The sequence below is a fragment of the Oryctolagus cuniculus genome, chromosome 2 (genome assembly GCF_964237555.1).
Source record: "Oryctolagus cuniculus chromosome 2, mOryCun1.1, whole genome shotgun sequence".
NCBI classification, from domain to species: domain Eukaryota; kingdom Metazoa; phylum Chordata; class Mammalia; order Lagomorpha; family Leporidae; genus Oryctolagus; species Oryctolagus cuniculus.
Genome location: NC_091433.1, coordinates 26,980,417 through 26,996,139, shown reverse-complemented (window position 1 = coordinate 26,996,139; position 15,723 = coordinate 26,980,417). Strand labels below are relative to the sequence as shown.

The following is a 15,723-nucleotide window of genomic DNA, read 5'->3' as shown; positions in this document are numbered from 1 at the left end:
TTTTTAAAATTTAGAATTTAAATCTTGACAAATTAATCTGGTCATTGTCCCCCCAAGGGAAGTATAGTTTTACCCATTAACGTAATAACATGTACATTACATGCATGTCCCTTTTAGTTCTTACTGAGTTTATGGTTAAATGAATTCAATCCAGCTTCCTTTTTATGAAGTTTTAAGTTTTAATCACATGAAAACAAATAAGTTACTAAATAAAAATCAGCCAAGTATCTGGAATATAATAGAATTTGTATCAGAAAGAGTACTGTCCTGAAGTTTTAAATCTCACTTTTGTATGTTGTCTGGCTTTTATTAGCCATGTAATCACAAAATGGTTTTCTAAATGCTGTTATTCTCAGTTTTCTCATCCATGAAATGGTGATAATAATAACTATGAAGAGTTATGTGTATTTAATGAAGCATGGGAAATGAAAGCTTCAGATTTGATGACAAATGATATCTATTAGCATACTTATATTTCAATAATACTAATTAAATTGTTCAAAATAATAATATTTTTCAAACTATGGGGTGTTTTGTTGACTATTCATAGGTATACATTTGCCCAAATATATTTCATTCTAGTTTACACTACTTAAAATGCAAATTCCATAATTCAAGATAAACCTCATTATGAATAATAATGTATATAATAAATACCCTGATTTTTTCTTATATTCATTTTTTATGGTAGTATCCATTATTGTTGAACACAAAGAAGCTTAACCAAGCCTGTCTTGTTTTCAATTTGTATGGCAATTTCTGATGAAATCAGATTATAGAGTTGTGTGAAATAAATTCCTGCATTTAATACATTTATCTTTATAAGACCAGATGGTCAATTGAGCATTTTTAAGAATGATTTTAAATTTAAAACTTAAACCAAGTTCTTTCAGTATTATTTACAGATCATTCTCCATGCATCATAAATATTATTTCAAACTAAACTAAATAATACTTGTATTCACAAATTCATAAATAAAAATAGATGGGATATTGTATTATTTCACGGTATGTTGCATTCTCCTTCACTCTTTTTAAAATTTAAGCAGATTATTTCAACAAGTGAAAGTTTATCAAACCTTGCTATAGCTGATATTTGATTGTCAGTTTATTTCCAGTAATGGTGACTGTCAGTTTTGTTGTTTGTAACTATTTTTTTTTTTTTTGAAATTTCAGGTCTCCTTTTAACAATACAAACTCATCCAGAAGTCCTGGATACAGGACTCACAGTGTTGTGCTAAAAGCAGGCCCATCTGCCCTCCGCAGGGGACATTTTCCTCCTGATGCCCTCTTTGGTTACAATGCAAATCCCGAGTGAGTCCGCGGTATTGAGGTTCCTCTCTGGTGCTGGAATTGAGACACCTGTTACCAGCCTTACCGCTCTGTAAGGTCAGCAGGATGTGCCAACCTGGTTGTCTCCCAGGCGTTGCAGATGGCGCTGGAGAGCCTCCTGCCTTGAAGAAGTCCCACGGGTAGGATTCCTCTGAGTCAAAGCTGTGCACTACTCCCGTCCCTTCTTCCTCCAGTCTGCGGAGGATGTTGTAAACAGTATGGAAAGAAGTGTCTTGAGTAGAGTGTAGACAGCAGTTCAGTAATTGCTCCTGTGGCCATGACCTCCTGATTGGAAAGCTTTAGTCTGGCTTCAAAAATCTTTCTCAAGTTCCTACAGTCTCCGTGAAAACCGCTGCATCTGATGACTGCTCTATCTGTTAACGTGTAACATCCAGGGCTGTCCCTCGTGTGAACTGAAAATCCTTCGCTCAATAGTCGAGAATCAGAAACAACAGCGGAGAAATCTGCTATAGCAAGTGCCAATACGGTACATCCTTGAGGCTTAAGGCGTGAAGCCAGCTGCAATGGCCCAGGACACTGTGGGTGTCCACTCCCAGGTCTCTGCCTGGACCGTGTCCATGGCTGCCACAGCTGTACCGGGGTCCTGCTGTCCCAAACCCTGTTCCTCATTTTTAGGATTTTTATCTTCATTTATCTCATAATCATATCTTTCCTTTAAAATTTTACAAATGTGATTACATTTGTAGATTCAACTACAAAATGGATTTTAAATTGTGGAACAGAAACTCCATGGTGACATGCTTTTTTCTTTTCTTGACTCAAATAAATTGGCACTAAATGGATCTTTTGCTGATTGAATGAATGAATGAATGAATGTGTGTGTGTGTGTGTGTGTGTGACACTAGCAGATATGACAGAAGCAGAGTTGAGGCAGAAAATGTACTCTCAAATGGGTGAACAGACAATGCAAAAACACCGTTAGCTTAGTTACTTTAATATTCACTCTCCATAACACTGATTTTGAATGAGTTTTTGGAGTGAAAACAGCTTCATTCCTTAATAATAAATTTATTAATTGCACTCCTTATGAGTCCTGACAGCAGTCAGCTTTGTGGGTTTCTGATTCCATTCCAAGGGTTTGAGTGTCTCTGTGATTTATGTAATAGACAGCAGTGTCATGAGGAAAGACTTGTAGGATAAAACTTCTTAAAGACAGGGACACAGATGGCTGCCTGTGCAGTGTGTGGTGGGTGTTAATGAAAAAGCATTGAACAGAGCAGGAAGGGCAGCAAACAACCATGGAAAAGTGCCGGGAGCTCTTTAGAGACATGCTAGATAATATTTTGTTTCCTCCTGGAAATTCTCACATTTATTTTTCTTTTTAAATCACAAACATGCATAGCACTGTGCATGCAAAATTTATATTAAAGAATCAAAACAAACACCAGAAAAGGTGAATAAATAACAGGGATCTATCATGCATTTCAGCCATGCGTCTCTGTGCTAAGTAGAAGCTCACTAATAGAATTGCACTGCTGTATCTTAAACGCTATATTTTGAGTCGAGGCTCTTAAAACATCACAAAAGGCCTTACAAAATCTTATATATCATCATTTAGTTTTTCTACATCAGCTGTCGTCTAAAAATTATCAGCCCATAAAATGTTTATGCCCTAGATGCTCAAATGTTTAGTGATTCAGTGTGACCATATTCATTGAATAATCACGCGTACTACCCTCTTTGGATCCAATCTGTTCAATTTCTTCCATATTTTATCCCTTGTTTCTCACAAATGACAATTTATCACCTATTAGTGAAAAAAAAGAGAAATAGATTTAGTAGAAAGATGATTTGGTAAATTTTGTGTGAAACCATATTATATCATAGGCAAGGTATTTTCCGAACATCTTTCTAACACTTTTATATAATACCTCATAAATGGTAACCTTTAATTTGACAATTATAAAGGCTTTTGTTACACATTTCTCTAATGCAAGTCAGCTCTTCATGTCTCATCCAATATCCACTTACTTTATATAACATTTTATGTAACATTATTTTTACCTGTGCAGCCCCATTTTCTTTTAATCTATTTTTTTTCTGGGAATAAAAAGGGACAGGAAAGGAACAATTGATATTATATATAGCATTGTGTCCTTCCTGTACTAGAGACTCTGTGTAGACATTCTTTGATCACTTATCTAAGTGTGAGCTCCAAACTGAAGAAGAATGTACAAACAAGCAACATGTGGACTTTAAGCTCTCTGTCTTGGTTTCATTTACAGGAACCACAAAAGAGAAGCCCGTTGTGTACTTTTTACATTTGTTTTTAAACTTTCATTGGAGGGGTCGCCGACCGCAGAGGCCATTGGGGGGTGAACCAACGGAAAAGGAAGACCTTTCTCTCTGTCTCTCTCTCTCACTGTTCACTCTGCCTGTCAAAAAAAATTAATTAATTAAAAAAATTCACATAATCAAAATTATCTTTGTGTACCAGAAGCAGCAATTCCTCCAACTCCTGTTGCCATATTGCAGCACCCCTGCTTCCCTCAGCTTGTCTCTGTAAATGTGTAACTATCGCCAATGTGTCAATGAGTCACTACTTTGTTTTTTAAATAATTATTTGGGGTACATCTTTAACCAAACTAGTAACAAAGTGGTCTTTCCATTGATAAGTTGTTATCCAATAGTTTACTAAAGTATTATTTTTAGTCATTTTGTTACTTGTTTCTATTAACTAACGTTTCTGTCCATTGCATCTGCTACAGTATGTCAGCCGCAATGTTAGAAGACAGAACATGATCCTCAGAGCCTGCAGCCATCTGTTTAAGTATTTCATGAATGCATTCCTTTATACTGCATTTAACATGTTCCTGAATATACAATCTCCATTTAGTCAGCGGTTCCTGCAAATTTTGTCACAGGAACTATATTATTAATTTTTTTTTTCGTAGAGAAAAGAGAAGATGGAAGGATTTTACGCCCAATAAAATCTGAGACACTGAGTTTGCTATGCTATCGTGCAGTGGATTTCAGTTAGAAAATACATAATGCATAAATCAATCATTTGTAGGTTAGAGCCAGTATGTATTTCTGAATGTTACGAATGATTTCTTCAAAAGTAAAAGTCTGATCAAATAATTAGCTTCTAACTCAGTTTCTAGTGGCCCCAACGCAATTAATACAATTTCATTGGGGAAAGGGATTTCATGGGGGTTTCAGTCCAACAATTCACTCTTTGGGCAGGGTATTACATTTTGCAGTAGTTATATTCTCTTTAATATTAAATGTTTTAAATAATTGTTTTAAATACATGCATATTTTATTTAAAAGTAAATCGGTTTATTCCATATCGTTAGTGATACCCCATCCTGTACAACAAATTACTCTTCTCTTAAGGATTAAACCATGCTGGCACCACAAAACCAATCGAGAGAAACACTCTTTTCAGATCTTAATAAGCTTCTGTCAGTTTCGATGAGCCATCTGCTTTTCGATCCTGCCAAATGAGACCCTTTTAGAAAGAATTAGTAAATTATTCAATTTTATCTTTTCTAAAATCACTTGAAATTTTCACTTCATATATATACTGATGGATCTCCAAGTTGATGCTAGCTTTGCTATCATTTACATTTTTAGAAAACTAAATTATTTTATTACATAACTATCATAAACTGTATTATTTTGTCAATCTGTGTTTATCTACTCTATACTCATTCCGTGAAAATATGTTTTGTTAGGGGGCCGGCGCTGTGGCACAGCAGGTTAAAGCCCTGGCCTGAAGCTCCAGCATCCCACATGGGCGCTGATTCTAGTCCTGGCTGCTCCTCTTCCGATCCAGCTCTCTGCTATGGCCTGGGATAACAGTAGACGATGGCCCAAGTCCTCGGGCCCTTGCACACACGTGGGAGACCTGGAAGAAGCTCCTGGCTCCTGGCTTCAGATAGGCACAGCTCCGGCCATGGTGGCCGTCTGGGGAATGAACCAGCAGGTGAAAGACCTCTCTCTGTCTCTATCTCTCTGTAACTCTGTCTTTCAAATAAATAAAATAAATCTTAAAAAAAAAAAAAAAAGAAAACATGTTTGTTAGGGGCTGGCGCTGTGGCACAGTGGATTAAACCCCTGGCCTAAAGCTCTGGCATCCCATATGGGCCCTGGTTCAAGACCCGGCTGCTCCAATTCCCATCCAGCTCTGGGCTATGGCCTGGGAAAGCATGGCCCAAGTCCTTGGTCCTCTGCACCTGCCTGGGAGAACCAAAGAAGCTCCTGGCTCCTGGCTTCAGATTGGTGCAGCTCAGGCCCTTGTGGCCAATTGGAGAATGAACCATCGGATGGAAGACCTCTCTCTCTCTCTCTCTCTCTGCCTCTCCTTTCTCTGTGTAACTCTGACTTACAAATAAATAAACAAATAAATCTTTAAAAATATATTTGTTAAACACATACTTTTTACATAAAATACATGTAGTTTCTGAAATGATTAAAATGTAAATCAGTCAGGGTAAGAGCCAAAGTTAATTAAAGGTTCTTGTATGATCTGATTCCCCGAGATCTCTTGATCTCATCCAGCACCACATCCCAAGTTCCCGTCCAAATCTCCTGGCTTCTTTCATCCTCCTTGAAAATGTGAAATATTCTTGAGCTTTAGCACATTTGCACTGGTTGCTTTCCTTTCCTAGGATGCTTTTCTGGATATCTGCACAGCTAACTGCTTCGCCTAATGCATCTACTCATGCAAATGTCGATGAGACTCTCTTTGCCCACTCAATTGTTTATCACATCCTGTATACCAACTCCAGAGGAAATCATGTTCCTCCACTTTCTGATATCTTTCTCCTTTCCATTCCTATAACCATAACAAACATCAACTTCTAATATGCTAAAAATTTTACATGCTAATTATATTTATCGATTATTCTGTCCCATTAGAATACACACTATACAAATATTGATAACTCTTTTTCTTCACTACATGTTCTAAGGATCTAGAAAAGTCTAACATTTACATGATAGGTACAAAATATAATACAATTTTAATTTCATTTTTCATTTGGGATAAATTTTGTCAAATAACAACAAATGTTTAAAAGTACTTTATTCTTCAATTTTAATAAAACATTTTATGTTCAAATAATCCAGAATTTATAATTCAGTCAAAAGTACCTGCCCATTAGTATTTTTATCTTATATTTTGAGGGAGAATATTTAACTATGTACATCATTATTTGCTGCAAGAGTGCTCACATAATGCACATCTCATCCACTGAATAAATATGACTATTATTGGTTGTAACAACCACAATAAAGCAGACACACTGTAAAATGTCTGATTTCATTGAGTCAGTCTTTCCTAGTATGCCCTTCTAATGCAATGACAGCAGCATATCAAAGCTCTTGGTAACAGACAGATGGTTTAAGTTCCTTAGATGTTAGCAGCATTGCTAATTATCCTTATTAAATCTGCACACAACTTCCAGACAATATTACAGCTCAGTGAGCTTCCCCCAAAGCATTAGAATAACACAAAATCCTGGATGGAGGAATGAGAATTTACGATTATAGGTAAAATGATCGTGTCCAACATTAGAGTACATGGATTTAACCCTTATCTCTGGTTTCAGACTCCAGCTTCCCACCAATACAGATAATGAGAGTTAGAGGTGATGGCACAAGAATTGTGTTCCTGCCTCCCACATAGAAGACCTAGATTGCATTCCTGAATCCGGGCTCTGTACAACCCCAGTCCCAGATATGCATATATATACATATATATACATATATATATATACACATATATATATCCCACTTTCAATGATTCATGATGACTTTCAGAAATTCAGGATTCTTAGAAAAATTCACTACTAGGTCAGGAAATTTGTATTGGTAATTTTAGCATAGCTAATACATGTGTTAATATATAATACACATATATTTTATATAACTGTGTTTTAAAGATTTATTTATTTATTTTGAAAGAATTACAAGGAGAGAGGGATAGACACAGAGATATTTTCTTTTCACTGGTTCACTCCCCAGATAATTGCAACAGCCAATGCTGGGCAATTGAAGCCAGGATCTCGGAGCTCTTGGGTCTCTCACATTGGTGCTATGGATCCAAAATGTTTGGACATGCTCCACTGCCTTTCCCAGGCCACTAGCAGGGATCTGGATTGGAAGTGGAACAACCAGGACACAAACCAGTACATACATAGTATGCCAGCTTTGCAAGCAGTAGCTTTACCTGCTGTGCCACAAGTTCTGCTTCTTTAATTATTGTTTATATCAATCTCAGAATCACAAAAAGAATATTTTTTCTTGAATTCTAGATAGAATATTGAGTGTATCAGGGCTTTCCTATTGCAATTTCATTTTTAATTTCTAATAACTGTTCATAAAGTCACAAAGAGTGGAAAGATACCTGTCAAAGCTTGAGATAGGTCTGGTATATCCTGGCACAGTCTAACAGAGGAACAGGGTTTAAATTAAAGTTCTGCATTATAAGAAATTCCTAAAAAGCATACACATTTATCTTTGGAAATAAAGCCCATGAATTTAGCCGTAGTGTGGGAATGACGTAAAAGGATGAAGACTAATCAACTAAAAAATAAGGGATGCATTTACTTTTTGCAAAGTTTTATAAAATATGAGATATTTGTCAGATTGTTGACACCAAATTTCCCAATCTAATGATGCATTTGTTTTAAGAATCTTGAATTTCTGAAAATCTTGTATTATGTTTTCATCTTTCTTGAATCTTTGAAAGTATAAAAATAAATGAAGTTCTAGTATAAACGCTGTGGTCAGAAGTAGTAGGATATGAGGATTCATAGCTTCAGTTACAGTACCCAACTTATATTATAAAAGGCAATGCAGGGCCTGGCTCTGTGGCATAGCGGGTAAAGCCGTGCCAGCATCCCATATGGGCACCGGTTCAAGTCCCAGCTGCTCTACTTCCAATCTAGCTCTCTCCTATGGCCTGGGAAAGCAGTGGAAGAGGGCCCAAGTCCTGCACTCGTGTGGCAGACTTCAAAGAAGCTCTTGGCTCCTGCCTTTGGATTGACACAGCTCCGGCTATTGCAGCCATCTGGGGAGTGAGCTAGCAGGTGGAAGTCCTCTGTCTCTTTCTCTCTCTCTCTCACTCTCTCTCTCTCTCTCTCTTTCTCTGCTTCTGCCTCTGCCATTCTGCAACTTTTTCAAATAAATACATAAATATTTTTTAAAAAAAGACAATGGGGCTGGCGCCGCGGCTCAATAGGCTAATCCTCCGCCTACGGCACAGGCACACTGGGTTCTAGTCCCGGTCTGGGCGCCGGATTCTGTCCCAGTTGCTTCTCTTCCAGTCCAGCTCTCTGCTGTGGCCTGGGAGTGCAGTGGAGGATGGCTCAGGTCCTTGGGCCCTGCACCCGCATGGGAGACCAGGATAAGCACCTGTGTCCTGGCTTCGGATCAGCGCGGTGCGCTGGCCGCAGTGTGCCGGCCGCAGCGGTCATTGGAGGGTGAACCAACGGTAAAGGAAGACCTTTCTCTCTGTCTCTCTCTCTCACTGTCCACTCTGCCTGTCAAAAAATAAATAAATAATAAAAAAAGGACAATGTGCTTCCTTGTTCTGTCTATAATCAAAGCTCTCTGGATAATTTCCAATTATTGCAGACATTTTATCTTAAATTGTTAATACATACCCACACATATACATAAGCATACATATATGCAAAAATGGCATGCTTTATGTTTAAATAAATAACATACAGATATGCATGCAAATATAATATTTTATTGTAAAAAGCATAAATAATGTACACATACATTTGTTTTTCATACTGACACTATGTATCAATAGGCGATTGTAATTGAATGAAATGGATTTTGCTTCTTCATAGTTCATCCACATTAGATTAAAAAAAAATCTTGACATTTCTATTTAGACAAAATTATTGGTCTTTTCTTGTTATAACAGTACATGGACACCAAAAACAAGAAAATTTTAGAATAAAAAGTTCATTATTTAAGCGCTGTTTTCTTCAGAAATATCATCATCAACATTGTGCTTCAGACCTCTTTATGTGTGTGTGTGTGCCTGTGTGCTTGTGTGTGTGTGTATTTAACATTTATTTGAAAGGCAGAGAGACAGAGACAGACAGAAAGAGATCTTCAACCCACTGGACCTCCTCAGATGCCTGCAGCAGCCAGAGTTGTGCCTGCATTCGGCCAAGATCCCGGAACCTCAATCTGTCTCCCATGTGGGTGTCAAGGACCCTTCACCTGCTACCTCTCAGAGTGCACATTAGCATGAAGCTGGAATTGGAAGCAGAGTCAATACTCAAAACCAGGCACTCCTCTGGGATGCCAGCAGGCATCTTACTGCTGAGCCAAATGAGTTCCCCCTTGATATTTATTTTTCTTTCAGTCTTTCTCCTGCAGTTGTTAACTATGTGAGTTCTGATAATAATTAATTAAAAATGCTACAACTATGAACCTCTAATTATGGTAAGATCTCTCCATAGAATAATCCAATATATGGTCATTGATCAAATGCAAAGTAAATTTAAAGAAAAATTCCTAACGCGTTGATGTAAAACTGCAGATTAAAGTGATTAGATTACTTGTGGTCATGTAACTAAACAATGATTTGACATATGAGGTGAGGCATTTGGTGTAGTATTTAATATGCCTGCAACCTATGTCAGAATGCCTGGGATTGAGTCCTGGTTCTGCTCTTGACTCCAAATTCTTGCTAATGAAAACCCTATGAAGAAGCTGTAATGGCTCAAGTAGCTGGGTTTCTGTCACCCACGTGAGTGACCTGGATTGAATTGCCAGCTCACAACTTCAGTCCTGCTGGCTATTGCACACATTTGAGGAATGGACCAGCAGGAATTTTCTCTCTCTCTTCCCTCTCTCTCTGCCTGAATTACTCTGTCTGTGTCTCAAATGAATTAACTCAAAAAATAACAAAAGTCCTAAATAAATTAAGTGTTTGGCAAAAATCATGTAAAACATCTTTCCTTCTAGAACCCTTGTTATGTTTTCACGTAGAATAAACATGTGTACAGGTCTATGTGTCACTACCTAATTCAAGCATGGTTTACCTGTGTCTGATTATTTTTCTTAGATTTATTTCAAAGTTATAACATTTGACTGCCTCAAGAAGTTGAGAACAAATTGTGTTCTCAACAAAAGATTATTTTTTGTTAAGCAAATACAGTTTAAGCTGTTTTTGATTCTTCATTCAAACAAGGAATCCATTATCCATTTTCAAAGACATTTAGTATAAATGTGTTAGTTGTGCATGATTTATGTTGGATCAAGGGAAAGCTTTAATCTACATAGTTTATTTTATTCTTTGTTGGACAATGATAACCATTTCCTGTTGTTAAAAGCACAACATTTTGTTTCTTTTTCTTAATGCAATTATCTTACATTCATTGGAGACAAGAAGCATAACTATTTGAAAACTCCATTATTTCTTTTGCTTTGTGCCTAAAGCATATAATGTAATCCATACAATAGAAAGGAATTACAGCACTAACTATCAAATATGCTTAACTGCAGATCATGGAATGAGTAAAAATGAGGAGAAATTACATATCCCTTTAAACAATAAAAACATTACATGACTATATTCCTATAAACATCTGATTAAACAGCAAAATTAAAATGACTATTACCATACCATGAACTGCTAGTTAGATTCAACACATCAAATTTTACATGTATTGTTGTGATGATTGGTTACATATAAAATAGATAAGATTTGCAGTTTTGTCACTCTTAAGTCATTTTCCAAATGTAGCCTTGATTGTACTTTTCAAGTTAAAAAAGGCCCATTAAAAAAGGGCCTTGAAAAGGAATAGGGAGTAAAGACTCACATCTTCCAATCAACATGTATTTGAAATCTATAATGTATTGCTTTCTTTATAAGCAAAACAAAAATCTCACGTGTTTCATTTTATAAGCAATTGAGTTTATTTTGTAGTGCTGTTGGGTTACATTCAGTTTTGGTTATGATATTTAATACCTGAAAAGAATGAGAAATATAAATGCTTAATTGTATAAATTAAATGTTGTGTTTCTGGTCCAGATGGTTTTAGAAGTCAACATTTGTGCCTCTGCAACTTTTGTTATATGCCCTATGATAAACCATAGCAATGACAGATAAAAGAACCATTCCTTAAAATTAAGTTTAAAATATGATGTGCAAAGTGATTTCCTAGAAGAAACTCAGACAGAAAGCGGTGATAGAGAAGCTATGTTTCTTTGGGTTTTAGGTTTACATAATTTTAGCTAAACCATGAAGAACTTTCTTAACTACACAGGGAGACAAAAAGCTCCTCATAACTAATCAATTAAACCCAGATCATTATACACACACACACACACACACACACAAAGGAACAGGGAGTAAAGACTCACTTCTTTAGGAAAGAATATATATAAATATATATATATATCATATATAATTGATATATGCATACATACTAATGATATATTATAGATTATATTATTGTATTGTATTGTGTTCTACCCTATTATGGTTGTCTAATACCATTGTCACCATACCATTCATAATCAAATGCCTGGCGATATAGTATTTATTGAATATCCAATATTTTGAAGGAGATTTTCAAATACTTCTCACTAATAACTTTCAATTAAAAATTTAAAATATGCATGGATTAGTTAAGCTTCCTTCATTACAGAGATTTTCTGTTTAACCTTGGGATTACAGTGGATGTACTTGACATTCCAGCCATCAAGAAGAAAATAAAAACTTTAAGAAGTAGATATAGAAAATTTTTGTGGAAATCTTATCATCTTCCACTTATAGTTCATTGGCTAGAATTTGGCAAGAAGGGCACGAAAGGCAGGAAATTATCATGTAGAAAAATATAGCTCTCTACTATGGCCTGGAATAGTTGTAGAAAATGGCCCAAGTCCTTGGCCCCTGCTCTTGTGTGGGAGACCTGGAAGAAGCTCCTGGCTTTAATTTCAGTCCAGCTCCAGCGGTGATGGCCATTTGGGGAGTGAACCAAAGATAAAGACCTTTCTCTCTGTCTCTCCCATTGTCTGTCTGTAACTATACGTCTCAAATAAAAGCAAACATTAGATGTCCTGCTCAAAAATGCAATTGGAAGACTTTTATTTCCTAGAAAATTATGTGTTATATGACAAGCTAAATATGTAACCAATTTTATAGAATTTAGAGCATAATAAATTATTTAGTTAAATAATAAATTATAATTTTAGGAAGTAATCTTTAAATTTCTTATCCTGTTTACAGGCAGTAAATATACTTTTTTTTTTTTTTGACAGGCAGAGTGGATAGTGAGAGAGAGAGACAGAGAGAAAGGTCTTCCTTTGCCGTTGGTTCACCCTCCAATGGCCGCCACGGCTGGTGCGCTGCGGCCGGCGCACCACGCTGATCCGAAGGCAGAAGCCAGGTGCTTCTCCTGGTCTCCCTTATGGGTGCAGGGCCCAAGCACTTGGGCAATCCTCCACTGCACTCCCTGGCCACAGCAGAGAGCTGGTCTGGAAGAGGGGCAACCGGGACAGAATCCGGCGCCCCGACGGGGACTAGAACCCGGTGTGCCTGCGCCGCTAGGCGGAGGATTAGCCTGGTGAGCCGCGGCGCCGGCCAGTAAATATACTTTTAAAAATATCTACCTAGGGACCAGTGTTGTGGTGTAATGAGTTAAGCTGGCACCTGCAGAGCTGACATCCCATCAGGGTGCCAGTTCAAGTCCTGGCTCCTGCACTTCCGAGATAACTCCCTGCTAATGAGCCTGGAAAAGCAGCAGAAAATGGTCCAAGTCCTTTGGCCCCTACTAGCCACATGGAAGACCCATAATGAAGGTCATCAATCTATTAATATGACATGAATTATCTTCTACATTCAGCTTATTATTAAAGAACAAAAGGAAAATTTTCAATCCCACAATTTAAAAAGTATTATACTGACAGATTAGAAAATTTCATTTTTATTCTAGAATACGATTTAATATTGAAAATGTTTTTGATATGTTTGTTTTGTTGCATGTATTAATCTGAAAGTCTTATTGTATCAGTTAAAATGACCTGAGAAACTACCATTAAGAAATGACCAGTGGATGTCAGCAAGATGAAAGACTAGTAGGTTCCAATCAATCATAAATAACTATATGCTGGTGAATACGACTGAGGGAGAGCTCTAGAGTATAGCAAAGAAATAAAAGAAACAAACAAAAAAAAAGAAATAAAAGAAACAGTGTGGGCCATGGAAAGTGAAGATGATTGCATAGGAAATAATAAAAACACCTCTATTCCTAACCCAAATTGCCTCTGTATCCCACTCCAAGGGCCAAACTATCACAGAGCTGCTCTGTCTCCCTGAGCTGCGTCACGGCTATCCCTTGTCACTAGAATCCTGGGTCACTCATTATCCCACCATTTCTGGGGTCTGAAGCCCACCTCCCAGACTGAAATTACCACTGTGTTGTGTCCCACTTCCAAGAGCCTATGTTTCAGCTATGTCAGGAAGGGCTGAGCTTCTACATAGCCGCATCGACCCCCGGGCTATATTCCTCTGAGCTCTTGCAGTTTGTGCCTTGTCATTGCTGAAGCCGTCATGATGCTATGGAAGGCATGCCCATCCTAAGACATTACGGACTCTTGCCATTCCTGGGGGCTTACTGCCACTTCACATTCTGCCTGGGACCTGACATCCTGGGGGGTCAGAATCACCATTGTACAAAGCCCCAAGAATTAGTGCCCTATTTAATCATCTCTACTTCACCCCACTCCTCAGTGCTGAGCTGCTTTAAAACTCCTCCAACCGTAAGGCCAACCCTGAGATCTCACTGCCCCACTCTCTGTAGCATGAGATACCACAGGGCTGTGCCACTCTAAGGAAGCAAGTTGATTCTGTGCTGATTCCTGCCCTTACGTACTGAGTTGCTGCTTCATCAGAAATCCCTGTCAGTGCAGTCAACTGCATGGAGCCTGTACTATGCATGCCCATTTATTAGAACTTGAATGTTACAACTGTTTTTGACAGTTCCTGAGTCTATAACCTGTGCTATGTTGACAACTTGAGTGCCTAAGTCCTAGAATATGCCACTGTGGTTTTTGCACGGTATATTTGATCCAGTACAAAGAAAGACCACCTGTGGAGAAAAGGAAAAACAGGAAGAACCCAATGTGCTCTGACAATACTGCATGGTGAATTACAAAAGCCCATACTGCCATTGGTGCCACTATGATTGCAGCCTTGGACTCTAAAGTTTCTGCAATCATCACTGATAATGATCTCAGCTGATGGAACTGCACAGAGAATTCCTTGAAATCAGAGCCACCACACTTAACATACCACCAATATTCCACCTACCTGCAGATGGATTTTTTTTCATGGTTGTCAACCTTTAAGGCTTGAGAAAGGTGACTACCCCATCAAATATGCCTAAAATAATGAAAAACTCTAAGAGTTGTGTAAAAGCTTGGAAACCTGACACCACTAAAGTTATAATTCTCCAACTCCTGTCTTCAAACAATTGGAAACCTATGAATTGTATGAAAATGAATTCAAAATAATTACTTTGAAACAGTTTATAGAATGTAAGAGCATATACATAAAGTACTCTCCTGTAATATCAGAAATGCAATATGTGAACAAATGAGTTCAACCAAGAGATATAAATTATATAAAAAGAAACAAATAGAAATCCTGGAGATGAAAAATATTCTGTATGAAATGAAATACAATATAAATCTACAGCAGTACATTTGATCAAGCAGTACAAACTGTGAGCTTGAAGGCAGATTTTTAAATTATATAATCAGAGAAAACAGTTTGAGGAAGTCCTACAGGACATACAAGACACCAGCAAATGAACAAATTACATATTACAATATTTCCTAAAGGAGAATATAAAAAGAAAGAAAAAGGCAGAGAGATTATTTGGTTTATGCCTCAAAATTTCCAAAATTTTAAAATCCATATCCAGGTGGCACATATATCTCAAAACAAGGTGAACCCAAACAGAGCTTTGCCAAAACATGTCATAATTTCATAGTCAAATGATAAAGACAATGAAGGTATCCTGGAAGCAGCAATAGGAAAACAATGGTACAAAATACATGGAAATCTGCATAAGGTTATCAGAACTACAAAGGAGAAATCTTAGAAACCAAATAAGAATATAATGATAAATTTAAACTGTTAAAAGAAAATAATCAGTTGTTAGTTGATTTCTGTATGTAAACTATTCTAACCAGGGTGAGGTGAAACCTCATTGTGGTTTTGCTTGGCATTTCCCTGATGGCTAGTGATCCTGAACATTTTTTCATGTGTCTGTTGGCTATTTGGATTTCCTCTTTTGAAAAATGTCTGTTTAGATCCTTGGCCCATCTCTTAAATGGGTTGTTTGTTTTGTTATTGTGGAGTTTCTTGATCTCTTTGTA

The 15,723-nt window shown here is 37.2% G+C and overlaps 1 pseudogene; it reads right to left on the bottom strand.

Moving 5' to 3' along the window:
* Positions 1-1,237: 1,237 nt before the first annotated feature.
* Positions 1,238-14,278, bottom strand: LOC100348295 (proteasome subunit beta type-1 pseudogene; annotated as a pseudogene).
* Positions 14,279-15,723: the final 1,445 nt, after the last annotated feature.